At 46.6% G+C, this 25,782-nt stretch overlaps 1 protein-coding gene and 1 pseudogene across 13 annotated transcripts in view; one reads left to right on the top strand and one right to left on the bottom strand.

Moving 5' to 3' along the window:
• ZHX3 (zinc fingers and homeoboxes 3) overlaps positions 1 to 25,749 on the bottom strand; it is a 136,497-nt gene extending 110,748 nt beyond the window's left edge. For 5 of the 13 annotated variants that reach the window (XM_086331826.1, XM_086331821.1, XM_086331820.1 and 2 more), the window contains exon 1: positions 2,778 to 2,950. The gene's annotated coding sequence lies outside the window, so the exon portion shown is untranslated. Of the gene's footprint in view, positions 1 to 2,435; positions 2,456 to 2,777; positions 2,951 to 3,194; positions 3,336 to 17,524; positions 17,662 to 25,613 lie in introns of those variants that run through there. The other 8 variants (XM_086331825.1, XM_086331822.1, XM_086331811.1 and 5 more) reach the window with 6 other exon arrangements.
• Positions 8,992 to 12,798, top strand: LOC147360227 (receptor-binding cancer antigen expressed on SiSo cells pseudogene; annotated as a pseudogene).
• Positions 25,750 to 25,782: the final 33 nt, after the last annotated feature.

Raw genomic sequence — 25,782 nt, 5'->3', positions numbered from 1 at the left:
ACTGGTACTTTCAAACGGTTCAAGAGTCAAATGAAAAATGCAAAAGGCTCAAGAGATCAAGGACTTATTTTAAAATGTTTAAAAAAAAAAAAAAAAAAAAAACAACCTTAAGTTACCTGCTAGACCATCCAAAAACTGATAAGCAGGGAGTTGAAAAGGATAGAATTGCCAGGAAAATAAGTAAATATAACAGCTACTCCTCAGGTGAAAATGAAATAAAGCTATAATCTCTGGGTATCTGTTGATACAAAAAACTCATTATGCTCTTGAGGCTAAAACTATCACTAAGAACCATCAAACCAAAATCATAGCTGTCAACACCACTGGAATACTTGAAATGTTTCAAAGATTTCCAGTGCATAAGAAGAAAAGTCAGTAACAGAGGCCAGAACTCTTCCTTCCCTCAATTGTGCAGGTTAAATCAAGACTGTAGTTCTTTTTAAGACCATAGCCTCACACCATGAAATTCTTCACCTCAGATATGTAAGTGAGTGAGTGAAGTCGCTCAGTGTGTCCAACTCTTTGCGACCCCATGGACTGTAGCCCAACCAAGCTTCTCCGTCCATGGGATTTTCCAGGCAAGAGTACTGGAGTGGGTTGCCATTTCCTTCTCTAGGGGATCTTCTGACCCAGGGAAAGGAGAGGCCTATCCTAACTTTTAAAGGATTGTTATCCCACTTCATGATATGGCTATCTAAGAGCCTAGGAGGCTTCCAGGAAGATCTCATGAATGGATGGATAACGAGCATCCATTCATTCGTTCATTCAGCAAATGCTGATTAAGCACCCATTATGTGTCAGGTTCTGGGCTCTGAAGATACATCAGTGAAAAAAACCTCACACTTACAGATTAATGGGGGGAAAGAGACAGTAAACCAACAAATAAATTGGTATTTACCAAGTAGTGGTAAGAACCATGAAAAAAAAGTAAGGTTGATTAAGGAGAACAGGGAGATGAGGTGGGTCTTCCACAGAGTGGTCAGGGAAAGGCACTAAAAGGTTATACTGGAGCAGAGACCTGAGGCAAGAACCAGGGTATCCAGGGAACAGGGTTCCAAGCCGATACAACAGCAAATGCAAAGGCACTGAGGCTGGTGTTTGCTTGAAGTTTTTAGGCAACAGCAAAGAGATCTGTCGGGCAAGGCTGGAAGTGAGGACAGGGAGGCAGCCTCAAAGGCCATGGCAGGGACTTCAGATTTTACTTTAAGGTGGGAAGCTGTTGGAACACTCTAAGCAAAGATTCTAACCTCTTTTTTAAAAGCATCAGAAAAGGAACAAGTTCTTACAAAAACAAGACATACTGCTGACAATCTATTTGTAAGTGTTAACAAGCAGACCATAACACAATTTTACAGTACAGTAGCATTTCTATAAGAAAAAACATACTTACATATGGGAACAAAAGACTAAAGGGATAAATAGGAAAGGGTGGTTTACTATGGTTTGTGGGATGATGGCTTTTTTCTTAACCTTTTCTTAGGATTTTTTTTTCCTTCTAGTTTTCTGCCTTAAACATGAGTTACTTTTGTAATTTTTGATGTCATCGTAGAAAATTTTAAAACTCACCTCCACCAGCAGAATGCCCTGGTCTGAAATCTTACTTAAATATGACCCAAAAAAGAGGACCATTTTCTCCCCAAATTACCCTGCTTCCCACGCAATGTTTCCCTGTTACGAAGCACTACACCAATCAAGTCCCACGCCACATAGCAAGGTCACAAAACCAACTTGGTTAATATGTTTATCATTACATAGAAGCACTGTACTCTCCAGCAACTTTGATACCGTCTTTCCAAGGCAGCAATAGAAGGGTTCTTTTCATGAATTTCCTAACACTCTTCTACTACTATGCCGCTTCTGGATTTTTCCACTGTGTGTCTCTTAGAAACAAATTAAGCCCGAATAAGTTGTTCCAGCTAATGAAGTGCGCTCTTGGCTCTTTCCCCGTGGTTGAGAATTATCCGGCAAAATACCAATTGTTTTAGGACGCGTTTTCTCTTAGTTTTGAAATATCGCAATTCGAAGTTACTGCAAATAAAGCACATCAAAATAACAGCATACAAGAGAATCGGTAAATGGAAACTATTGTAACCCTTTTTAAAACTGAGGCTGTACGAAGGTCTCATGAATAAATACACTATACGTCCACATGACACAGATAAAAACAGAAAAGTGTGCCCTCCCTCCTCGTCTACACGAGCACCGCCCCCCCACCACCACCAACCCCTACATCACATAACAGTTTCTCACAGGGCACAAGCCCAGGGCAATCACTGCTCAGAAATGCAAACCACGCAACTCAAAATGACTCAAGCTCTCAAAACACTTTCCACCTAAGCTCCACATCCCACCCACCCCTCAATCACTTCCGACAAGCGTCTCTGAATGGAAATCCCAAACCCGCAGGGTTTCACAAGCCCCCAAACTCCGCTCACGTGCCCCTCGCGGCATCCGGGGTGCCCGAGCCCAGCTCCGCTGCCTTCGCGTGGGCAAGTCGGGGGGTGGGGGTGGTCCCAGGAGGGAGGAGTCTACTGTAACCCCAAGTGGCTCGAGTCCCGGTCCAGCTGCCTCCCTGGCAGAGCGGACCAGAGGCCCGGCGTTGTCCAGTCCCCGCAGGACGCAGCGGGCCCGCGGGCGCTGGGGCAAGTGGCTCTCGGTCGCCTGGCATCTCCCGCCCCACGTCGGTCAGGCCGCCCCCCACCCACCCCGCCGCGCTCCCCTCCCGGCTACAGGGCGCACACACAGCGCTCACACCCGGCTCTCACACCGACACGCACCCTCGCATGGTCCGGCGGGTATCTACGGACACCCCCAACGCCCTGCCGCGATCCTCCAGCTGCAGCCGTGTGGCCACGGGGGGCTGCTCGGACCCCCAGAGAGCAGCGGCACCCTCACGCCTGCAGGGCGACCGAGCGGGGAGCGAGCTGGGGGGGTGAGGAGGGGTGATGACAGATGGGGCGGGGGCGGGGCCTCGGGGGGAAGGGGCGGAGCCTCCCGGCCAGGGGGTGCTGGCGGCTGACAGAAAGAGCCGGGGCAGCGGGCGGGGGTGGCGACGCTGCGGGCCGGGCAGGGGGCCAGGCGTGGCGGGAGGAGCGCGCGCAGACACGGGGCGCTGACAGGCGGGGAGACACACACACACGGGGGCTGACAGCCGCGGGGGCATACGGGGTCGGAGGGCCGAGGCTGGCGCTCACCTGGCAGCGGTGGCGGCGGCGGCGCCCGCGGCCGGGCCGCTCTCCGCGCGCTCCAGGCCTCCCTCCCGGCTGGCGAGCGACCGGCTGGCCGGCCGGCGCAGACCGCGCGGAGGCGGAGGCGGCGGCGACGCCGGAGCCGCGGACGGCTGGGCGGCGGGGACGCAGCTGCACCAACCGACTCCGGGCCGCTCGGCTCGGCCCGGCCGCACTCGGAGGCGCTCGGCTCCGCTCGGCCCCTCTCGGCTCGGCTGGGGGCGTGGCCCGAGGCCCCCCGCCCAGGTCGCCTCTGGCGCCTGGAGGGGCGGGGCTTTCGTGCGGGCGCAAGCCCCCTGACGTCGCAGAGAGGACCTTACCCTGGGCGCATGCGCGGGCGTCGCTCCCGCTTTTCTCGGCGCGGAGGCTGAGCCCGGCAGGGAAGGAGGGGGGACCGGGGGCGGATGCTCCATCCCCGGAGGTTCCTGGCTTTTGTACTCCGTGTCTTGGGCTTTCTAGAGAACCACCAAAGAAAGGCCACGCCAGGCTGCACTTTCAAAAGGATGCTAGCTGGATTGGGAACCCTGATCCTTGCCCCGCCGCTCTCTTCTCAGTCCAGTATTTCCCAACAAGCATCGCCTGGGAGTTAGTTTTCCTTTTATCCCACAAAAACTTTACCGCAGTTTTTTTTCTCTCCTCTGTTTCTTAACAAGAAGGACGACTTCTGATGACTGCTTTCCGTTAAATCTTCAATTGAGAACTTTCAAGCACATCAGTTAGCCCCTTCAGGTATAGTAAAGCTCTTTTTTCACAGCTTCTGTTGTGTAACCTGTGACACCTGGGGTAAAGGTGACCCCTTTTCTGAGTTTTTTTCACGCGTTCCAGGCACCTTTTTTGTTATGGAGTCCCAAGTCTGTAACAAATATGCTCAGAAAGTGGTCCCCACCTTTAGAATCTAGGGGTCAATAAACAGCGAGCACACTCAGTATGACATACCAGAGTTGGAATCTCACATCTGCCATATATGGCAGATTAATAATTGGCTGAGTGACTTTGCTATTTAATCTCTCATCCATAAAAGAGCAATGAAAATATCAATAATCAAGCCAGTAGAAATGACTGAAAGGATTAAATGACAGCACATGGGCAGCTTTCTGCACAGTGCCTGGTGTTCAGTAAACAAAGCTGACAAACCACCGTATTACACGATCCATGGCTGGTTGAATCCCAGGATGCAGAACCAGAGGTATGGAGGGCCAACTATGGGGTTTGAGCATCCACGGATATTGGTATCCGCAACAGATGCTGGAACCAGCCCCCCACAGATACTGAGGGATGACTGTACCTGGGGTATGGTCTTCTCATTTAAAACTCCCATTTAGTCAACAAACTTTTCTGAGCATCTATTCCAACCCAACACTGTGGGCTGCAGATAAACAAGGCACTCTCCCAACCATCAAGTAACTTGATATTTCAGAGGAGCCAGATGTGGAAAGAAATACTTCTGGAAGAAAATATGTAACACTAGATGTATGTGTCAACTGCTTTGGAAAGCAAAGAGAAGAACATCATTTGTTCTATATAGGAGAACATGGAAAGGCTTCCCAGAGGAGGGGACACTGAGGCTGGGTCTATAGAGTTGAAGAGGACAGGACCTTAGGCAGAGGAAATAGTGTGCACTTAATATCTGTGTTGGGAGGTATGTGGCAAATAATGTTTACCCAAGGAGACAAATCATTTTCCTTAAAAAAAAAAAAAAAGTTTTAAGTGAATTTCAGGTGATCATATAAGAATGTCACCTGCACTCACATTCGGATGAACTATCTCAAGCAGAAAAGTTGCCAGAAATACAGCTGATGCAATAGAACTACAACCTGACCTCTGTTTTACTGGAATGGGCTACACCTGTGACTTCTTTGTGTCTGGTTCCAGAGGCAAAGAACATGTATCGATTAGGAGTTTTCTGGCTACAAGTTACCAGTAACGCATGAACCCAGTTTAAGAAAAACAAGAGGGGAATTGATCTTAAAGCTTTTGGAAGTGGGGACAGGGGGAGGTGGGAATGGATTCTTAGGCCAGCAGCAAGAACCCAGCTGGGCTTTTGGATGAAATGGAAGCATAGCAAGAGTTGCCAGTAAGACTCTCCTTGCAAACTTGTTTCCTCTGCTTCCAATGAGAAATCTATCTCCCAACCACTTCCAATGATCCAGAGAGACATGAGAGACATGAAAAATCCCTGATCATTCCAATTCCAAAATCCCAGAAAGAGGCCCTAACTGGCCTAGTTTAAGTCAGGTGTCCCCCTCCCCCAGAACAATCGGTGTCGGCTTACAAGTCATGAGTTTCACTAGGAATCCACTTGTGTTGATCAAGACCACAAAAAGGGCATTATTTTGAGTTGAGGTATCTTAAGGGAAGTCCCTCACAGATCCATTGATTCTGCTTAATGGCAAAATAACTGAGAGACATTTGATCAGAAATCAGGAAAACACCTGATTTCTGCACAGTATGAAGGTCTCTTTTTTTTTTTAAATGTAGCAATCAAAGTTTTTTTCCCAATAAAAAGTAGGGAAAAGCTGGGGTGGGCTCCGTAAGCCCTTTGTGTTAGTTGGCATTAATGTTCCATCACCAGATAATTCTGGTTTGTTTCCCAGGCACGTGATGGGGTTATACTTCCTCACAGCTTGGAGTCAGAAGTGGCCATGGGCCTTGTTTTGGTCCCTACATTGCAAGTAGAAGCACATCACTCTCAGCCCAAACTTTAAGAGCTAGAAAGCAGTTTTTTATGCTTTCTTTCCCTCAGCCACAGCCATAGACCACGCTTGAGGAGGTGACAGCTCCATCAGTCCGGGTCCTGGAGTGAGAAAACACAGCATGACCCAAGCAGACATACAGTATAAGCAAGAAACAAACCTTTGCTGTTTGAAAAGCAAGGCCAGGGCTTGTGTGTTACCAAAGCAAAACCTAGCCTATCCTGACAGATGCACCTTCCTAACATCCAGTATACCCCACTTCCTATGGTACAGCCCTGAGGCAGTTTGGGTGGGCTGGACCCCCATCTCCCACGTGCAAGTGTAGAGCTTCAAATCAATTGACTTGGTCTTCCCAGGTGGTGGTAGTGGTAAAAAACCCGCCTGCCAATATAGGAGTATTCAAGAGACATGTGTTCAATCCCTGGGGTGAGAAGACTCCCTGGAGAAGGAAATGGCAACCCACTCCAGGAACCTTGCCTGGAAAATCCCCATGGACAGAGGAGCCTGACGGACTACAGTCCATCGCACAATATACCTTGTACTGACTGCTGCAAAGACAGACCTTTTATCCAGGATTACATCTGTCAGCACTCAATATTTACCTCTTCACAACAGTTGGGTAAAAGCCTTCACTCCCTCCCTGGATGTCAGTAAAGAACCATTTCAGCTATTCTGGTACAATGAGAAGAGCCAGGCTAAAGACGAAGCCAACCCATGAAATCAGGAAACGTGGAAAGAACTGAAGAGAAAAGAGTGTTGAAATGCCAACCAAAGCTCACCTGAATCCCACTTACCAATCAGGTCACATAAATCAATGCATTCCCTCTATTATTGATTCTAACTTGAGCTGGATGTTTTTTTAATTAGTTGAAACCAAAAGCATTCTAACGATGGCTATTTGAATGCTACATTCACTGCACAGCTCTGAGCAGGAGCCAGTGCCATAGAATCACAAGCGGGAGTCTGAGCTGTAAACAATTGCAGGAAGAGAAGGTAAAACATTCTCCTTGATTTCTATGCCGGCTCCTTGTCAAGAATGAGGTTATCACAGTGCCTCAGAGCACAGAGAAGGCAGTAACTAGCCATGAACTGAGGATTAGAAGGAAGAGAATTCTATGGAACCAGGGTAGCGAGAGACCCCTTTAGTTTAATCAACAATACATGGTTCATTTCTTTAAAAAAAAAAAAAATTCTATTTCTTTATCTTTAGTTGTCCTGGGTCTTCATTGCTGCATGTGGGGTTTCTTTAGCTGTGTGAGCAGGGGCTGCTCTCCCGTTGCAGCGCACGAGCCTCTCTTTGCAGTGGCTCCTCTTACTGTGGAGCACAGGCTCAGTAGTTGTGGTGTACGGGCTTATTTGCCCTGTGGCAGGTGGGATCTTCCTGGACCAGGAATCAAACCAGTGTCCCCTGCATTGCAAGGAGGATTCTTAACCACTGGACCACCAGGGAAGCCTCATAGCTCATTTCATGGTTAATCCTTATCTTGCCTTTAAAAAGTCTGGAATTTAAACATCCCAGCGGCATTCCCATCCCCCAGAGGCAGTTAGTGTAGTGTGTAAGTAAGTAGGATTTAAACCCAGAACTCCTGAGTTTGAATCCTGTCTTCCCCACTTAACTTGCTGTATGAGCTCGAGTAACTGACTTAACCCCCTAATGTTTTTGTGAGAATTGGATGAGATAATCCACATGTTGCTATTAACATGGTGTCTGATGCATGATGAGAACTCAAAAGTTAAAAAGAAAGTCCCATCCATCATTTTAAGTAAAAGTTCTGAATCCAGTTCTGCCAATTTGTTGTCTCTCCGCTCTAAATCCATCCTTCCTTGCAATCCATCCTTCCTTGCCATGCTTTGTGATGCTGGAGCTGAATTCTGCTAACATGTCTCTCTTGTCAGGGGCACAATGTTAGGCTTTGTCGGTAGAGAGGGCTAAAGGGGTGCTGCTGGACCAGAGATGAACTTGAATGTCCATAAAATGCCCCCAGCCCGAGGCACTGTCTGTTCCCCCCACCATTCTCTTTCCCAGTAAATATGTATTGTGTACCTACTACATACCTGGCTGTGTACTGGGTTCTGGGTGTGTAGTTTGAATAAAACCAGAAACCTTCACGGAATTTACAGTCTAGTATGTCAGGCAGACGTTGATCAAATAATCAAAAGTAGAAGTCTTACATGGTGCCTTGTACCACAAGATCCCAGAAATAGGAGACTTTGGATCAAAGATGCTTAGAGGAAGAGGAGTTCCCTGGTGGTCCAGTGGTTAAGAATCCCCCTGCCAATGCAGTGTATGTGGTTTTGATCTCTGTTTGGAGAACTAAGGTCCCATAAGCCCAGGGCAACCTGCACCCAGCAACTAAGACCCAATATGGCAAAAAAAAAAGAAAGAAAATGTTTAGGGAAATATGAGATCTAATTAAACTGGATGTGTTGGTGTACTTGGGCTGCCATAACAAAATACCTTTGACCAGATGACTTAAAACAGCAGAAAGTAATATTCTTCAAATTCTTGAGGCTGGAATTCCAAGATCAAGTTTCCATCACATGCAGTTTCTGGTGAGGACTCTCTTCCTGACTAGAATGTGGCTTCTTCATTGCTGTGTCCTCATATATGAGCATGGAGAGAGGAGAATGAACTTTCTGGTATCTCTTCTTATAAGGACACTAACTGTCCTGGATCAGAATCCCACTCTCATGATCTCATTCAACTTTAATTATTTCCTTACTCCCAGTATTGCCACACTGGGAGTTAGGGCTTAGACATATGAATTTTGCAGGTACATACACATTTAGCCCATCACGGTAGGAAAATATGGGAGAGGGGTGCTCCCTGTAGAGGACTCATGCATAGACCCTGAAGCCATCCAGGGTACATGGTGGTTTAAACAAAGAGGAAGAAGGCACGTGGATAGTGAGGCGAATAGAGGGAGGTCAGGCTGCAGAGGTGGACAGGGGCCAGCCAGATCATGCAGGGCCTTGAAGGTGCTGGTAATAATTTGAGCTGCATTCTAGGAACCCTTCAATACAGGTGCAGGGACAACCTGCTGGGTGCAGTTCAGAATGGCAGGCTCACAATGGATGTAGACAGAACAGTAATGAAGCTGTCCAGAGTGCCCAGCTGCTGGTTGGCCTGGAGGAGACACTGGCCAGCCAAGCTGCCCAGAATCAGGGAAGAGAACTTGCTTCTGCTTCTGGCCCCGGTGAACAGAGGCCTCGCATTCAGAGCCACCCTAGTCACATCTGCATCTTCTCTACAGTCCTGGCTTCTCACCTCCCCTCCTCACCTGATAGACCCTGTGCATTAGTCTACCTTGGCCATGACCACCCATCTCTGTGGCTGGTTGTGTTTCCCTAGCCCTAGTCTAGCCCCGGAGAAGGCAATGGCACCCCACTCCAGTAGTTTTGCCTAGAAAATCCCATGGACGGAGGAGCCTGGTAAGGCTGCAGTCCGTGGGGTCGCTAAGAGTCGGATGTGACTGAGCGACTTCACTTTCACTTTTCACTTTCATGCATTGGAGAAGGAAATGGCAACCCACTCCAGTGTTCTTGCCTGGAGAATCCCAGGGATGGGAAGCCTGGTGGGCTGCCGTCTATGGGGTTGCACAGAGTCGGACAGGACTGAAGCGACTTAGCAGCAGCAGCAGCAGCAATCTAGCCCAGCCTGCCTTCCTCCTTTTCCCACAATGGGCCACAGCACTAGAATTCAACAAGCTGCCCATTAGTGTAAGTTGGTACAGCCACTGTGGAGAACAGTATGGAAGTTCCTCAGAAAACTAAAAATAGAATTACCATATGATCGAGCAATCCCGCTCCTGGGCATACCTCCAGACAAAACTATTATTTGAAAAGATGCATGCACCCCTATGTTCATCGCAGCACTATTCACAATAGTCTGACATGGAAACAACCTGAATATCCATCAAGAGAGGAATGGATAAAGAAGATGTGATGCATATGTACAATGGAATACTACTGGGCCATAAAAAAGAATGATATAATGCCATTTGCAGCAACATGGATGCAACTAGAGATGATGATACTAAGTGATGTTAAGTCAGAAAGACAAATACTATATATGATATCACTTATCTGTAGAATCTAAAATACGAAACAAATGAACCTATGAGACAGAAATAGAAGAGCAGACATAGAGAGCAGACTGGTGGTTGCCAAGGGGGAGGACCTAGGAGAAGGACGGAGTGGGAGGCTGGGTTAGCAGATGAAAGCTTTTAAACATAGACTGGATAAACAGCAAGGTCCTGCTGTATATCAAAGGACAGTCAATATCCTATGATAAACCATAGTGGAAGACAATATGTTTTAAAAGGAACGTACATATGTATATGTACAACTGAATCACTTTACTGTACAGCAGAAATTAACGCATTGTAAATCAGCTATACTTCAATTAAAAAATTGTAACAAAATGCTGCCTCTGATCAATCAGACTTGACAAATCCACAACTGCCCACCCCTTCTTAGACTCCTCAGTGTGATATGCAAGTTCCCAGCCAACAGAACTCTTTAACCTAGGATCCTGAAGAACTTTAAGATGTGAACTGGAAGTCATCCATTCCTTACACAGATGCAGCCTGGCTTCAAGTCATCTGAGTTGTCTACATAATGTGAAACTCTGAATACAGATTAAGGGGATCCTGAACTGTTAGCACTTCAAGGGGTTAGTAAAAACAAAAATTTTTTTAAGCTCTTCGGAAAAAATTTACATCGTTCTAACCTTAAGATTGTTTCTACAGGAAAAAGAGAAAGGATGAGATAAAAGCAATATTTGAAAAGATAGTGTCTGAGGATTCTCTAGAACTTATGAAAGATATAAGATATGATATCTGATATCATCAGATCAGATCACTCAGTCGTGTCCGAATCTTTGCGACCCCATGAATCACAGCACGCCAGGCCTCCCTGTCCATCACCAACTCCCGGAGTTCACCCAGACTCACGTCCATCGAGTCAGTGATGCCATCCAGCCATCTCATCCTCTGTCGTCCCCTTCTCCTGCCCCCAATCCCTCCCAGCATCAGAGTCTTTTCCAGTGAGTCAACTCTTCGCATGAGGTAGCCAAAGTACTGGAGTTTCAGCTTTAGCATCATTCCTTCCAAAGAAATCCTAGGGCTGATCTCCTTTAGAATGGACTGGTTGGATCTCCTTGCAGTCCAAGGGACTCTCAAGAGTCTTCTCCAACACCACAGTTCAAAAGCATCAATTTTTTGGCACTCAGCCTTCTTCACAGTCCAACTCTCACATCCATACATGACCACAGGAAAAACCATAGCCTTGACTAGACAAACCTTTGTTGGCAAAGTAATGTCTCTGCTTTTGAATATGCTATCTAGGTTGGTCATAACTTTCCTTCCAAGGAGTAAGCGTCTTTTAATTTCATGGCTGCAGTCACCATCTGCAGTGATTTTGGAGCCCAGAAAAATAGTCTGACACTGTTTCCACTGTTTCCCCATCTATTTCCCATGAAGTGATGGGACCGGATGCCATCATCTTCGTTTTCTGAATGTTGAGCTTTAAGCCAACATTTTCACTCTCCACTTTCACCTTCATCAAGAGGCTTTTGAGTTCCTCTTCACTTTCTGCCCTAAGGGTGGTGTCATCTGCATATCTGAGGTTACTGATATTTCTCCCAGCAATCTTGATTCCAGCTTGTGTTTCTTCCAGTCCAGCGTTTCTCATGATGTATTCTGCATATAAGTTAAATAAATGGGGTGACAATATACAGCCTTTATGTACTCCTTTTCCTATTTGGAACCAGTCTGTTGTTCCATGTCCAGTTCTAACTGTTGCTTCCTGACCTGCATACAAATTTCTCAAGAGGCAGATCAGGTTGTCTGGTATTCCCATCTCTTTCAGAATTTTCCACAGTTTATTGTGATCCCCACAGTCAAAGGCTTTGGCATAGTCAATAAAGCAGAAATAGATGTAAGCCAATTCTCCTCAAATTAAAATAAAGAAATTTTTAAAAGTTCAAATCAGGATAAATAAAAATCAATCTCCATCTAGACACATCACAATGAAACCATAAAAAACCAAGACATATGAAATTGGTTTAATATATTAATTAAAGAGTAATTTGACCAGAGCCTCTGCTGGGAAGATGGGGAGAGGAAGGGTCCAGTTTTGATTCCCACCAGGGCCATCATCACAGTTTTGATTATTTAAAGTACAAACCCACCCAGCAACAGTATTCTCATTCCTAAAGAGATTAGTATGCAGATCTGGCAGAGGACAGAAATTAGGAGGAGATCAAATAACTTGCCAACTAGAGTTGATTATTCATCAGCTCCTTAGCAGACAGGTGTGGAAGGGTTCTGGGATGAAGATGCACCCACAGGTGTGTAAAGACTGAAGGAGGAAATGAGAATGTGACAACACAGCAAAAAGCTTTAGAACAACTGGACTCTATTTTAAGGACATGACATCGACTAAAAGGAAAACTCAGGAAATCATTAAGAAGACAGAACCGTTAGACTTTGGCATCCCAGTGGGCAGCACAGGTTTCTCTAATAGATTAGCAGCTACACACCATATGCCTTTTATTCACCAGTCTCCTGAATCAGGTGACTTAGATACCTGGCAGGAAACTACCAATGCATGGCAAGAAGAAGATGTAGTCTGTCAACCAAACAAGTTCTCAGGCAATAGCAGAGAGGTGAACAAGAGCAAAAGAACAATCAAGGAAGAAAATGGGACAGGAAGCACAGTGGTGTGAAAATTGGTGTCAAACTTTCACAACAAATGTTCTTCAAATGTCATAGTACTGGTGGGAGAAATATGAGCTCCACAAACCAACACTTGTATGGATCTAAGAATATTATCAGAATACAAATACAATGCTTGACTTCAGTGTATTCATCAGGACATTCAGGACACCAGGATTCTCTCAAAGTCCCTTGAACTCAGTGATTGAGACTCAAAAGAATAAAAAAAAGCTTATGAGAAAACAATTTCTTCAACATGCTCCAACTGTAAGACAATGGTTTGCTCTAGAGAAATAATTTCAAATAGAATATACCAGTACCTCTTCAAGCTAGTGTTCCTAGCTAAATAAATGGATGTAAATAATCTTATGATGGGAAAGAAACTCTTCTGTCTATAATGCTTTCCATCAATGTGCATAATGATACAATAAATAATTTTAATTATTATTTGGCTTCCATGATTTGTTGTTCAGTTGCTTAGTCATGTCTGACTCTTTGCAACACCATGGACTGCAGGATGCCAGGCTTCCCTGTCCTTCACTGTCTCCCGGAGTTTGCTCAAAACTCATGTCCATTGAGTCAATGATGCAGTGAGCCAGAGAAAAGCTCATGCAGCAACAAAGACCCAGCACAGTCAAAAATAACTTTTTTAAAAAAAGAAAATAAGTCAGTCACAAAAAGACAAATACTACATGACTCTGTTTATATGAAATACCTAGAATGGTGAAATACACAGTGACAGGAAGTAGAATGGTGGTTGCTAGGGAAGCAGCAAAGGAATGAATGGGCAACCATTGCATAATGGACAGAGCATATCAGTTTTGCAAGATGAAAATGGTTCTGGAGATTGGCTGCACAAAGATGTGAATGTACTTAAAACCAGTGAACTGCACATTTAAACATACTTATAATGGTAAACTTGGGATTATATATGTTTTAACACACTTTAAAAAATCTAATGCAGAAGATAAAACGCAATCATCGAAAACACTTGGCTGATCCAAAAGGAGAAAAAAAGGAAAACAGGAGCAAAATCCAGGTAGGCCAAATAGAAGAGAAATAACAAGATTATAGATGTAAATGACTTGGAACCGTACTGTAATACATGCTAAGGCAGAGCAGCAGACATGTACCAAAATGCTCCCAGCAGCATTATTTGTAGTAGCTCTAAATTGGAAATGACCCAAATGTCAATTAGTAGTTGAAGGGGTAAATAAATTTTGGTATATTCACCCAATGGAATGCTGCTATATGCTGCGCTAAAAGTGAATGAACTACAGCTTCACACAACATGGAAGACTCTAATAAATCACATGGAGTGAAAGAAGCCAGACACCAAAGGACACACACTTAGTGGTGACCTTTATATAAAACCTATAATAACCACCAGGGGCTGCCCTGGTGGCTCAGACGGAAAAGACTCTGCCTAAGTGAAAAAGTTGGCTTAAAGCTCAACATTCAGAAAACGAAGATCATGGCATCTGGTCCCATGACTTCATGGGAAATAGATGGGGAAACAGTGGAAATAGTGTCAGACTTTATTTTTTGGGGCTCCAAAATCACTGCAGATGGTGACCGCAGCCATGAAATGAAAAGACGCTTACTCCTTAGAAGGAAAGTTATGACCAACCTAGATAGCATATTCTAAAGCAGAGACATTACTTTGCCAACAAAGGTCCGTCTAGTCAAGGCTATGGTTTTTCCTGTGGTCATGTATGGATGTGAGAGTTGGACTGTGAAGAAGGCTGAGCGCTGAAGAATTGATGCTTTCGAACTGTGGTGTTGGAGAAGACTCTTAAGAGTCCCCTGGACTGCAAGGAGATCCACCCAGTCCATTCTAAAGGAAATCAGCCCTGGGATTTCTTTGGAAGGAATGATGCTGAAGCTGAAACTCCAGTACTTTGGCCACCTCATGCGAAGAGCTGACTCTTTGGAAAAGACTCTGACGCTGGGAGGGATTGGGGGCAGGAGGAGAAGGGGACGACAGAGGATGAGATGGTTGGATGGCATCACCGACTCAATGGATATGAGTTTGAGTGAACTCCGGGAGATGGTGATGGACAGGGAGGCCTGGCGCGCTGCGATTCATGGGGTCGCAAAGAGTCGGACACGACTGAGCGACTGAACTGAACCGAACTGATTGACAGTGCAGAAGACCCAAGTTCGATCCCTAGGTTGGAAGATCTCCTGGAGAAGGAAATGGCAACCCACTCCAGTATTCTTGTCTGGAAAATTACATAGACAGAGGAACATAGTGGGCTACAGTCCATGGGGGTCGCAAAAAGTCGAACACGGCTAAGTGTCTACACAACAATAACAAATACAGTTTATTTTGGTTTATATCACTCCAGATTTTTCAGGGTATCTACACATTTTTTGTTTTAACTATGGGATTATATTGCACACACTGCTGAACTTTTTTCCTATCTTAATCGGTATTCAACATCTGTTCATTTTAATACATATAGACCTACTCCACACTTTGCCAGGAGATGGCTATATTCATTAGCTTGATTGCGGCAATGGTTTCATGGGTATCTACACATGTCAAAACTCAAATCGTACTCTTTAAATACATGTGGTTTACTGTACATCAGTCATATCTCAATAAGACTGGGAAAATATTATGCCTTAAATCTCTTTTACTGATTTCCCCCACTTAACACTACATCCATGCTGTTGTATGTACACCTAACAAATAGTTTCTCAGTGATGTGTAGAATTCCAAGGTCAGCCTCCATCATAGTTTACTAACTCATTTTTGCTTCCTGCTCACCTATGCCATGAACAAGACTATCATAAATAATCTCCACCTTGTCTTCTTATATACCTGACCAAGCTTTCTTTAAAACATATTTCAGGGAATAAGATGGCTGAACTTTCTGCCAATACATCCTTATTTTTACTGAAAACTGCCTGCTTATTGTTTATTTTAGAGAAGAGCTGAGCAAGTTTCCATCCCATTCCAGCTGGGCATGAGAGTTCCCAGTCTCTTCACTTGGATTTCGGACCCTTCACGCTGCAACAGGACAGAGGGCAGGGGTGTCAGTTCTTGGTCACCCCTCATCTCCCCACTTCCCTGCATTCTATTTGACATTTACTTCATTTGCTGTGTGCTTAGTCACTCAGTCATGTCTGACTCTTTGCAAACCTTTGGACTGCAGCCCACCAGGCTCCTCTGTCCATGGGATTTCCCAGGCAAGAGTACTGGAGTGGGTTGCCATTTCCTCCTTCAAGGGATCTTCCTGACCCAGTGGTCAACCCCATGTATCCTATGTCTTCTGAGTTGCAGGTGGATTCTTTATCTGCTGGGCAATAGGGGAAGTCCTATATGACTTCATGTTTGCTGATAAATAATTTTTTTTCAGGCTGTGGCCATTCCGTAGTGTTTAACAGATGGACTTTCTATTTTCACTTGCTTTTTAAACCATGTTTTGGGGGAGAGGTACAGGTGAGAGATGGGAGCTCTGTAGCCTGTCTTTCCGCACTCTCCAGCAGACTTCAAAGGTCCCACCTACATGAAGGAGCCAGGCCCCTGTGCTTGGGCCAGTGTTTTAAGCTGCAAGGAATGTGGTGACTCAGCTGGTCGCCCAGGGACACCTCAGTGAACAAGGCTGAGGGAAGGAAGTCATTACACAGACAGCTGGGCTGTAAAAAACAAAAATACTCCTCACACCAAGCTTTACGAAGCAGTGAGGCTGTGCGTCCCATGACTCAATGGGACTGTTTCTGCCACGTGGCCCCCCAGCCCACAATATGTGGCCCCCAGCCCGTAATACGTGGCACCAAGCTCAGAATATGTGGCACGCAGCCCTCATTCACTCCCGGCTGCTCCTCAAGCTGCTTGGAAAACTGACTGGGTGGGGACCCCAGGAAAATCCATGATAGTCTTCTCTTTTCCACCCTGTCCCATTGCTACCTGTATCATCTCTTTTCTCCTTGCTCCTTCCTCTTTAGTTCTTTTGTGTTAGAAAGTGTTTGTCACTCAGTTGTATCTGACTCTTTGCAAACCCATGGACTGTCATCCAGCCAGGCTCCTCTGTCCATGGAATTCTCCAAGAATACTGGAGTGAGTGGCCATTCCCTTCTCTAGGGACCTTACTGACCCAGAGATCAAACCTGGGTCTCCTGCACTGCAGGCAGATTCTTTACCATCCAAGCCACCAGGGAAGCCCTACATTTTAATTCTCTTGCCCCTAAATAAACTTTTTAAAATCTGGAGTTCAGTTTTTCACACCAGCAGGGAGCTTGGCAGAGACATGCGCGTGTGTGCTCAGTCACATCACTCTTTGCAACCGTATGGAGTGTAGCCCGCCAGGCTCCTCTGTCCATGGGTTCTCCAGGTAAGAATACTGGAATGGGTTGCTGTGCCCTCCTCCAGGGGATCTTCCCAATCCAAGGATTGAACCTGCATCTCTTGTGTCTCCTGCATTGGCAGGTGGATTTTACTCGTACTACCTGGGAAGCCCCACCAAAGATGATAAACAGGTAGAAAAAATTATGCACAAGGCAAAAGCGATTGCTTTCAACTCAGAAATACATACCGCTTTTCTTTTAGGAAGCCCAATGGCGATGATTTGTTGATATAATCAAGCAGGACCCTATGGGGCATACAACATTTACACTGGTACAGTGACTAGCAATATTGTGTCACTCTCCTGCTCAACAACCGTCAGTGGCTCCTCAGTGCCCATGGTTTTACCCCATATTCAAGGTCAGATGGGCCACCTCCTAGCACTCTCTTTCTCCACTATTCATGGCTTCATTCACCACTTCAACCCACTTACGCTGTCCCTGACCCTCTTGTATATACTCCATCCCTATATAATTCAAGGCCTGTCATTAATTGATCTCTCAACAATATTTTTACAAATTGTTTACTTACTTATTTTTGGCTGAGCTGGGTCTTTACTGCTGCCCTGACTTTGTCTAGTTTCAGCGAGCAGGAGCTGCTCTCTAGCTGCGGTGCTGTGGCTTCTCTTGTTGTGGAGCAGGGATCTGGGGTGCAGGCTTCAGTGCTTGAGGTGCGTGGGATCAGTAGCTGCGGCTTGTGGGCACTAGATGTAGGTTCCATAGTTGTGGTACACGGGCTTAGTTGTTCTGCATGTGGGATCTGCCTGGATCAAGGATCAAACCTGTGTCCCCTGCATTGAGACATGGATTCTTTACCATTGAGCCACCAGGAGAGCCCTAAATAGTATTTTTTTAAACATCTCTTATTCTATTTCTGAACAAAATTTAAAAATATTGAACATCCATTCTAGCATGTGTGCATGCTCAGTCACTTCAGTCATGTCCAACTCTTTGCGACCCTATGAACGGTAGCCCACCAGGCTCCTCTATCCTTGAGATTCTCCAGGCAAGAATACTGGAGTGGGTTGCTATGCCCTCCTCTAAGGGATCTTCCCAACCCAAGGGATCAAACCACTGCTGAGCCACCGGGGAAGCCCATCCTTTTGAGACCCTCTTTGCATTGCAAAGCATAGTGAGAGATGAGTCTGGATACCAGATGGAGGAGAACGGGGCCAGAAAGTACATCTAAGTAAAAAGAGGAAGAATAAGAGGTCCCCTTGCTGAAGGTTCAGCGCATAAGACAGCTGGTAAGTCCTGTGGCGGTTTCAGAACACACAGAAAGCTCCCCTTCACAGGTGGTTAATGATCTTTCAGTGTTCTTCCCGCGACTAGAAATCCCAAACAGATTTCAAAGGGTTCAGTCAAACTGACGTTTTTCTGGTAAGGACAGCTGGAGCCGGAAACTGCCCAGCCAGAGCCCACACTGCCAGGCAACCTGGTCAGGCTGGGGCAGTGCTCGGCTACCACCGACAGCCTGGTTGGCAGGAATAAGGGACAGCAACGGAAGTCTCCTGCCCTCCAGCCTAGGGATCCCTGACCACATCCAGAGCCTGTCCCTGAAAGTCTGGGAGGAGAGGCCCCAGGAGCCCCGCAGCCTCAGCCACATTGGCAGGGAAAGGCAACAAGGAAGGGAAGAGCAACCCAGGATTGCAGCCCAGAGCCTGACTTTCTCCAGCCAGCAGCTGGGGAGAGGCGGGGCTGGGGGCGGGGCGGCTGTAGGGGCGGGGCCATCGGGGTGGGCCAGTAGCGGAAGATGGTGGGGGCAGTTCTCTCTCCAGCCCCACCCCTTGGCCTCGGAGGCGGCAACACCGGCCTTGGAACCGCCACCAGCCCAAAACTGTGATTGGGGTCTGAATCTCTACAGCTGCCTTGAAGGTCAGAAGCGGGCTGGGTCTAGGGCCTGACACTCCTGGGTCTCTGCTCCCCTCCTCCCCAACTATCTTCTCTAGTGCCACTCCACACGAAAGCCAGAGGGCTTTTTCTCAATTGCTATTAAGTGAAGTTGCTCAGTCGTGTCCGACTCTCTGCAACCCCATGGACTTTAGCCTACCACGCTCCTCCGTCCATGGAATTTTCCAGGCAAGACTACTGGAGTGGGTTGCCATTTCCTTCTCCAGGGGATCTTGCCGACCCAGGGATCGAACCCCAGTCTTCTGCATTGCGGGCAGACGCTTTACCATCTGAGCCATCAGGGAAGCCCCTAAAACTCCTTCATTTGCTCTGAAGGCAGAGACTTGCCTCCCACTTCCTCCCCTCCCCCGCGCCGCGCCACCCCCCCCAATCTGATTCCTCCCCTGCCCCCTACTCAGCTGTTTCACCTTCCATCAAGACTGAACTCTCCCCAGATACATCTGCAGGGCCTTGCTACAAACTAGTCAGTACACTTGGAATAGCATTCCCACCCTTTTGTTGTTGTTTAGTCACTAAGTCCTTTCCCACTCTTTGCGACCCCATGGACTATAGCCCTGCCAGGCTCCTCTGTCCATGGGACTTCCCCTGCAAGATTAATGGAGTGGGTTGCCATTTCCTTCTCCAGGAGATCTTCCCAACACAGGGATGGAACCCTCCTCTCTTGCACTGGGAGGCAGATTCTTTACTACTGAGCCATCTGAGAAGCCCTCCCACCCTTTATATCTAACTAATTCCAACTGATTTTTGAGACTTAGATGTCTGCTTGAGAAAAGCTTTCCTTGACCCTCCCATCCTGCTGCCATCCATCATAACTGCCTGACTGCCTGTCAGTTCTGCTTCTTTCCCTTCTTCTCTCCCCCTCACCAACCAGGACTGCTGGGTCGCTGCAGCATCTCCAGAGCCTAGTCCACGCACGATGCTCAGAATGATCATAAATGCCCTGCCTGGGGGTCTTCTACCATCCTCTCAACCTCTGCCTGAATGAAAGGTTCCTTCAGTTACTTCATCTCTTAGAGCAGCAAGTCACAAACTAGAACAAGCATCGGAAACACTCTGATGTGGCTGAAGGGAGCTGATTAAAATACAGATAGCTGGGCCCCAGCCTCAGAGTTTCTGATTCAGTAGTTCTGGAGTAGCGCCTGAGAATGTGCGTGGTATTGCAGCTGCTGGCCCAGGGACCACAGTTTAAGAATCATGTCTGACAATCTATGGACTGGGAGAAAATATCTGCAAATGATGCACAGTTTAATTTCCAAAATATACAAACAGCTTATCAGATCAGATCAGATCAGATCAGTTGCTCAGTCATGTCCGACTCTTTGCGACCCCATGAATCGCAGCACGCCAGGCCTCCCTGTCCATCACCAACTCCCGGAGTTCACCCAGACTCACGTCCATCGAGTCAGTGATGCCATCCAGCCATCTCATCCTCTGTCGTTCCCTTCTCCTCCTGCCCCCAATCCCTCCCAGCATCAGAGTCTTTTCCAGTGAGTCAACTCTTCGCATGAGGTGGCCAAAGTACTGGAGTTTCAGCTTTAGCATCATTCCTTCCAAAGAAATCCCAGGGCTGATCTCCTTCAGAATGGACTGGGTGGATCTCCTTGCAGTCCAAGGGACTCTCAAGAGTCTTCTCCAACACCACAGTTCAAAAGCATCAATTCTTCAGCGCTCAGCCTTCTTCACAGTCCAACTCTCACATCCATACATGACCACAGGAAAAACCATAGCCTTGACTAGATGAACCTTTGTTGGCAAAGTAATGTCTCTGCTTTTGAATATGCTATCTAGGTTGGTCATAACTTTCCTTCCAAGGAGTAAGCGTCTTTTAATTTCATGGCAGTCACCATCTGCAGTGATTTTGGAGCCCAGAAAAATAAAGTCTGACACTTTTTCCACTGTTTCCCCATCTATTTCCCATGAAGTGATGGGACCGGATGCCATCATCTTCGTTTTCTGAATGTTGAGCTTTAAGCCAACTTTTTCACTCTCTACTTTCACCTTCATCAAGAGGCTTTTGAGTTCCTCTTCACTTTCTGCCCTAAGGGTGGTGTCATCTGCATATCTGAGGTTACTGATATTTCTCCTGGCAATCTTGATTCCAGCTCATGTTTCCTCCAGCCCAGCGTTTCTCATGATGTACTCTGCATAGAAGTTAAATAAGCAGGGTGACAATATACAGCCTTTATGTACTCCTTTTCCTATTTGGAACCAGTCTGTTGTTCCATGTCCAGTTCTAACTGTTGCTTCCTGACCTGCATACAAATTTCTCAAGAGCCAGATGAGGTGGTCTGGTATTCCCATCTCTTTCAGAATTTTCCACAGTTTATTGTGATCCACACAGTCAAAGGCTTTGGCATAGTCAAGAAAGCAGAAATAGATGTTTTTCTGGAACTCTCTTGCTTTTTCCATGATCCAGCAGATGTTGGCCATTTGATCTCTGGTTCCTCTGCCTTTTCTAAAACCAGCTTGAACATCAGGAAGTTCACGGTTCACATATTGCTGAAGCCTGGCTTGGAGAACTTTAAGCATTACTTTACTAGCGTGTGAGATGAGTGCAACTGTGCAGTAGTTTGAGCATTCTTTGGCATTGCCTTTCTTTGGGATTGGAATGAAAACTGACGTTTTCCAGTCCTGTGGCCCCTGCTGAGTTTTCCAAATTTGCTGGCATATTGAGTGCAGCACTTTCACAGCATCATCTTTCAGGATTTGGAATAGCTCAACTGGAATTCTATCACCTCCACTAGCTTTGTTCGTAAATCAGAGATACCAAAGGAACATTTCATGCAAAGATGGGCTCTATAAAGGACACAAATGGTATGGACCTAACAGAAGCATAAGATATTAAGAAGAGATGGCAAGAATACACAGAAGAACTGTACAAAAAAGATCTTCATGACCCAGATAATCACGATGGTGTGATCGCTGACCTAGAGCCAGACATCCTGGAATGTGAAGTCAAGTGGGCCTTAGAAAGCATTACTACGAACAAAGCTAGTGGAGGTGATGGAATTCCAGTTGAGCTATTCCAAATCCTGAAAGATGATGCTGTGAAAGTGCTGCACTCAATATGCCAGCAAATTTGGAAAAATCAGCAGTGGCCACAGGACTGGAAAAGGTCAGTTTTCATTCCAATCCCAAAGAAAGGCAACGCCAAAGAATGCTCAAACTACCGCAAACTGCAGTCATCTCACATGCTAGTAAAGTAATGCTTAAAGTTCTCCAAGCCAGGCTTCAGCAATATGTGAACCGTGAACTTCCTGATGTTCAAGCTGGTTTTAGAAAAGGCAGAGGAACCAGAGATCAAATGGCCAACATCTGCTGGATCATGGAAAAAGCAAGAGAGTTCCAGAAAAACATCTATTTCTGCTTTCTTGACTATGCCAAAGCCTTTGACTGTGTGGATCACAATAAACTGTGGAAAATTCTGAAAGAGATGGGAATACCAGACCACCTCATCTGGCTCTTGAGAAATTTGTATGCAGGTCAGGAAGCAACAGTTAGAACTGGACATGGAACAACAGACTGGTTCCAAATAGGAAAAGGAGTACATAAAGGCTGTATATTGTCACCCTGCTTATTTAACTTCTATGCAGAGTACATCATGAGAAACGCTGGACGGGAAGAAACACAAACTGGAATCAAGATTGCCGGGAGAAATATCAGTAACCTCAGATATGCAGATGACACCACCCTTAGGGCAGAAAGTGAAGAGGAACTCAAAAGCCTCTTGATGAAGGTGAAAGTAGAGAGTGAAAAAGTTGGCTTAAAGCTCAACATTCAGAAAACGAAGATGATGGCATCCGGTCCCATCACTTCATGGGAAATAGATGGGGAAACAGTGGAAAAAGTGTCAGACTTTATTTTTCTGGGCTCCAAAATCACTGCAGATGGTGACTGCTGCCATGAAATTAAAAGACGCTTACTCCTTGGAAGGAAAGTTATGACCAACCTAGATAGCATACTCAAAAGCAGAGACATTACTTTGCCAACAAAGGTTCATCTAGTCAAGGCTATGGTTTTTCTTGTGGTCATGTATGGATGTGAGAGTTGGACTGTGAAGAAGGCTGAGCGCTGAAGAATTGATGCTTTTGAACTGTGGTGTTGGAGAAGACTCTTGAGAGTCCCTTGGACTGCAAGGAGATCCACCCAGTCCATTCTGAAGGAGATCAGCCCTGGGATTTCTTTGGAAGGAATGATGCTAAAGCTGAAACTCCAGTACTTTGGCCACCTCATGCGAAGAGTTGACTCATTAGAAAAGACTCTGATGCTGGGAGGGATTGAGGGCAGGAGGAGAAGGGGACGACAGAGGATGATATGGCTGGATGGCATCACTGACTCAATGGACGTGAGTCTGAGTGAACTCCGGGAGTTGGTGATGGACAGGGAGGCCTGGCGTGTTGTGATTGCAGAAGAGTCGGACATGACTGAGCGACTGATCTGATCTGATATATATATAACCAAATCACTTTGCTGTACACCTGAAACACAATATTGTAAATCAGGTATACTTCAGTTTAAAAAAAAAAGAATCACATCTGAGAGCATCGCTTTCTTCACTGGTAAAACAGGACAGCTACTGTCTCTACTAGGTTTTGTGACAATCAAATTGAGATAATGCAAATGAAAAACTCAGCATGTTGCCTATATTTAGTAGGTGCTCAATAAGTGTTTGCAACTGCTACGGGGAATGGACAGGAGACATGCCAGGCAGGGAAAACATGAGCAGGGGCAGAGATGGGAAAAAGCCCAAGCAGGGCAGCTGGCCTGGCAGGAAAGCCAGGCCCAGCACAGTAGCCCTGGAGTCCAAGCTTGTCTCTGGAAGCAGTTGGGAGCCACACACAGTTCTGGAGCAGGGCAGTGACAGGTGGAAGCTGCATGTGGCAGCACTGAGCAGGAGGCCATTGCAAGCTCCATGTGCTGAGCACTCCTTGGCTGTTTGACCAGTCAGATTTAGCAAGTAAAAATCAAGGAGATACCATTAAATTTGAATTTCAGATGCCAGTGAATAACTGTTGAGTATAATGTGTCAGTTGCTCAGTCGTGTCTGACTCTTTGGGACCCCGACTGTAGCTTGCCAGACTCCTCCGTCCATGGAATTCTCCAAGCAAGAATACTGGAGTGGGTAGCCATTCCCTTCTCCAGAGGATCTTCGCAACCCAGGGATTGAACCCAGTTCTCCCACCTTGCAGGCAGATTCTTTAGCATCTGAGCCATCAGGGAAGCCCCTCAAATTTAATTGGTCATCCTATATTTTTATTTGCTAAACCTGATCATGCTGGCCAGACACCGTCTGCCGCCCAACTCACAAGTCCGTATCTGGAGGGAGTCAGTGCGGGTTTCTCTGCCTCCCTTTCCACCTTCAGCGGGGCCAGACCACCAGGAGTGGTTGAGGAGCCCACTCCTGCAGCCAGTCTTGCTGCCCATGGCAAGGGGTCACAGCTGCAGGCCTGGGTGAGTGGGTCCTCATGGCACTTCAGGCTGGGTTCACCCAGCAAGAAAGCAGTGGGGTGCAGTGAATAATCACCGGGTCTGTGACAAAGCGCATACGGCTACCAAGATCCACAGAGAAGGAAGTGCCCCCCTGCACTGACGGGTTACTCAAAAGACAAACAGTGGCATACCCCCACCCACCACCACCGCTCAAGGACACTGAGGGAGAGGAGAAAACTGCCTCTATCCTTAACCCCAGAAGTGGGCAAACACAAGCATTCACGCTGCTTGCGTGCTCAAAGGATGCCTCAGAGACGGTGGGTGATGCAAACCGCAAGCTAGAACAGGGTGGTCCCTGCCTTGTTCAGCTCAGCTGGGTGTTAGGACAAGTCATACTACCCGAGGCTGCCTCTGTCTTCCCCCACCTCCAGAAGCATCAAATCCCAGATGATTCATCTCTCCGGAAACAAGCTTGTCGGAAATTCAATTTCTGCAACAATCTTTGTATCAACTTATTTCTCTAACAAAGAACAATGAAAACAATGTGTGCTCCATTTTTTAAAAAATGTGCTAAACACTGTTGAACCCCTAGTATGTGCCCTGCTCTGTGGTCAGTGTTTTATTTCGCTCTGTAGTTCCCAGCCTTGGCAGCACATTACAATCACCCGGAGAGTTGTTGTTTTTTAATTCTCACACCCCAGGCATCAGTATTTGCCAAGGGCACAGAGATTTCAGTGTGCGACCAAGGTTGAGAACCACTGATTCAGTTCATCCTGTTTAATCCAATGCAATCCTACAAGGTAGATTTTTATCTCCATCTTGCAGATGAGGAAATTGAGGCTCCCAGAGGTAGAATTACTGTGCTATCTGTAGCCACAACCCCTGTTCTCTCTCCTCTCTTCCCTCCCAGACTCCCTTGAAGGATTTCTGAAGTTTCCAGGGTTTCCCTGCTGAATATACAGTGCTTCCACAGACATGTTTGTGGCATGACTCTGCCCTCTGGCCACCCGAAATAGCTCTGCTCCCACCCGGGCTCTTCTGAGATACCAGCAGACACAGCCCGGTTTCAGGACTGACACCAAATGACTTTTGCTAAACCTAGAACAGCTGAGGTCCTTCCAGCCAGGTCCTGCCATCTCGAGTCACAGAACAACAGCGACCACCTCTCGCTCCCCACCGGCTAGTACTTTCTTAGCCTGACTCTTTGCCATTGAGTCCCATTCCTCCCAGCTTTTCCTGGGTTTCCTCTGCCTTTACAGCAAACTCCTTCCCCTGCTGACCTTTCTCAGAGCATCTTCATGGGCCGTCCATCCTCACAGGTTGTCGGAGACGTCTTTGGTCCAGGACAAGTCACGAACCACAGATGCCCAAGCCCCCGGCCCGCGGCTTGCGGGTCCATGGATGCTTCAAATCTTCGCGCACCTGGACTTCCAGCTCGGCGAGAAAGCT

The sequence above is a fragment of the Bos grunniens genome, chromosome 13 (assembly GCF_055505025.1).
Source record: "Bos grunniens cultivar Pamir isolate PY7600 chromosome 13, Bosgru_T2T1.0, whole genome shotgun sequence".
Classification (NCBI taxonomy): domain Eukaryota; kingdom Metazoa; phylum Chordata; class Mammalia; order Artiodactyla; family Bovidae; genus Bos; species Bos grunniens.
Note: the sequence above shows the minus strand (reverse complement) of the source record. Positions and strands in the feature narration are given on the sequence as shown.